Raw genomic sequence first — 3474 nt, 5'->3', positions numbered from 1 at the left:
TCGCCCAGGTCCGGAAGTGACGCAAACGCAGAGCTGGTCGACGGGAGGGGCGTGGCCCTGGTTGGCCGGGGCTATCCGCAGGCCAGGCGGAGTGACGCTGTCAGGCCGCGGCGAGTGAAGAAATCTAGCTGTGTTGGCCGAGTGAACGCCAGCAAAACTCGGTATCCTGTCCAGGCTATCCTGACCTTTCTCATGAAGCTTCCACCCCGCCCTAACGCTGGTAATCACTGCCAAGAAATGTTTTATGAAACCTCTAGTACTCTGCAGTTGGCGTTAAAAATACGTAACCTGGAAAAGTAGACCAAGTTTCACCTCTGAGGTCTTCCACACGGTAACCTCCCTTTAAGTGTTCCCAACCTTAAATGCATCGTCACCCAGTGTCCTGCATGTTTTCTTTATAAGCCTGCGATCAGTCTCCCATTCCCCCACCCCTGTTTCTCCCTCATCCTTAATGATCTGCTTACCACTTTCTCCCATATTGAAATTTAGCTCTACCGTTTTTATTTTTACAAAGCTCACTTCTCAGGTAAGAGAAAAGTGGTCGCTGACTTAGTAGAGAGGAATTTGGGGGACAATTCTAAAAGGCCTCCCCCTATAACTTACTACTCAAAACACACTATAAACACTCTACCTCCGCTTCAGTGGTAATATTGTTTGTAGGTAAGAGTTATTGTATGTAAAGAGTATGTAACAGAACGTCGTTAGTAAATACACTGTGTATGTAAATAAGTTCACCTTTTATACCAACTGTGATGGTAGAGGACTAAAAATCTTTTTAAATTCAATAACAGTTGATGTGGTTTTGGTGAGAGTACCTCCACCTTGGCACCCTAATTTGGCCAGAGTATCATGTTTCCTTGGTGCCATTAATTGGTTCAGGATGGACCAAATAATTAATTAAGCCAGGCCAACGAGTGCCAATGACACGAAATTGAACCATCGGGAAGCAAAATGAAGCCAAAACTCAGAAGAGACCAGAATCAAGCAGAAAAAAAAAAAATCGAAACATGGTTATATTGCATGATATGAGCCCTGACTCCATGATATTCCTTGGAATTTTCAGTTATGTGAGCCAATAAATTTCATAAGCTGTTAAATTCTCTGTTATTTATGACGAAAAGAATATTAAAGTCTGTAATCCTTAAGCCCATTTAAGTGAAGCCAAAAAGATGGAATCTGAATCAGATCATGTCTGTAAATAGAACTAACATCTACAAAAAGTAGAGGACAGAGGAACATGTTAGACACCCAGTGCAATCAGCAAAGTCTAGACTGTCAGAAAATCTTCAGGACAAATGACCCAGATTTTTGCAACAAATTATTAAGAAGACAGGAGAGAGAAGGAAATTAAACGAGATTTAAAGGGTATATCAATCATTTTCAATTATTATTATTTGAACTTTGATTCAAACAATTTAAGCAATATGACATGTACAGGATAAGTGGAAATGTGAATACTGGCTGGATATTTGATAAAATTCTAGAACATGTAAAACATTTATAGTGACAACATAGCAGTGACACTTGGTGCCTGGGATGGGGTAGACTGTGGGGGGAGATTGACTGCCAAGAAGTACATGGGAATTTTGTGGTTAAATGGACATATTCTATGACTTGATTGAGGTACTGTATATATACTTGTCAAAATTCATTGAACTGTACACTTAAAAATGGATGCCCTTAATTGTATGAATATTATTTATTAATAAAGCTAATATAAAACATGCAAAGCAAAACAACAAAACACAAAATAAATGATAATGACAGGACACTGTTAGAAATAGCTAAACTTGTTTCTTCAAGGAATTAGCTGTCAAAGCTAAACAGCCCCTTTTCCCAAAAGAGGACAAAGGAAATGGAATAAAACTGAAAAGATGGGGACAAAGACCTCAGAGTATGATGTTCAAAGGATGTACTTCAGAGAGTATAATCAGAGCCTAATTATAGGATAAGGAACTTTGTAGCGCCTGTCTAGCAGGATACCAGCATTGCTGTAGACCAATGATCATTGCACATATTCCATTCTTTTCTAAATAGGAATTTTTATTGTGGTTGTTGTATCCTTTTTCCACCATTATTTATTGGGTGAGACTGGGGAGTAGATCATTGCCTCTTAGTTTGTAAGTCATTGAACCATAAGGAATCACTTTTAGATCTAAGGAAGAACATTCCACCACTCCTGGAGAATCTGCACATTGAGCTGAATGCAGTGACTGGATAGGAGTCTATTTGCATCCATATAATTCTCTGCAAAAAAGATAAAAGGCTGGATCTATGTAATGTATTCATTCAGTCAGCCTGTTATTTAAATAATATTTAATAACCGCTTGAAATAAGCCAGGAACTGTACTGGGTTTAAAGATATAAAAGTCAGACATGTCTCGTGCATTCATGGAGCTGACAGTCTGGAGGGGAAAATAGATGTAGGATATCTGTATTTAAGAGAACTTTATGAATAAAGAATAAGGTCAATAATCTGTGCTTGTCAATGATTTTAAAAGGATGGCAATTTCCAGGGTCATGTACACCATTTATACCCATCTACCCCTTCATTGCGTTGTCTGGTCAGTACCTACTGCCACCACCATACCTCCGTTCTCAAAATTCAGCTGTTCATCATCCGAATTACTCTCACAAAAGGGGCGTATTAATAGCCTCACTACCTGTGAGCAGTATAGAAATGCCTAGTTATGTGGTTTAATTTTTTCTGCTACTCACCAACACATGGAAAGTGCAGCATTTTCAATCAGAAAAGTACCTGTAATGGAGAGTACTGTGGTTCCTTGTGCAGTAGAATTTTTTTTTTTTTATGAAAATGATGAGAAGGAAAGGAAGGGATAAAGTATTTACCTTACCAAAGACACTCAGTGACTTTAGGAAAAGCACATAATTTCCTTTATTTTTTATCTTATTCTACTATTATATAGAAGAATGAAAAAAAAACCTAAATAATATCCATCTATAATGACAGTGGACCTAATACTTATGCTGAATAGGGAAGTAGGCAAAATGACTGAGACATAGCTCCATAATCTATTTGGCATCTTGGTCATACACATATCCCTGAGCTTTTGAGGGTTACAGAACAAAGCCATGCAAAAGATTTTTTTAAATACAGGTTGAGTATTCCTTATCTGAAATGCTTGGGACTAGAAGTGTTTTATATTTCAGATGTTTTCATATTTTGTAACATTGGCAGAATACCTACCGGTTGAACATCCCTAATCCGAAAATCCGAAACCTGAAGTGCTCCAATGAGAATTTCCTTTGAGCATCATGTTGGCGCTCAAAAAGTTTTAAATTCTGGAGTATTTTGGATTTCATATTTTCAGATTAGGGATGCTCAACCTATAGTTCTATCTGTATCTAGGTAACCAAAAATAGTGCAGTAAGATGTGTTAATTTATATATTCTGTACATAGGTTATTTTTTTATAATACCTCTTTAAAACAGGACTTTTTAACTTGCCAGAGA

Source organism: Cynocephalus volans, chromosome 4 (genome assembly GCF_027409185.1).
Source record: "Cynocephalus volans isolate mCynVol1 chromosome 4, mCynVol1.pri, whole genome shotgun sequence".
In the NCBI taxonomy this organism is placed as follows: domain Eukaryota; kingdom Metazoa; phylum Chordata; class Mammalia; order Dermoptera; family Cynocephalidae; genus Cynocephalus; species Cynocephalus volans.
This window is presented reverse-complemented; position numbering follows the sequence as displayed.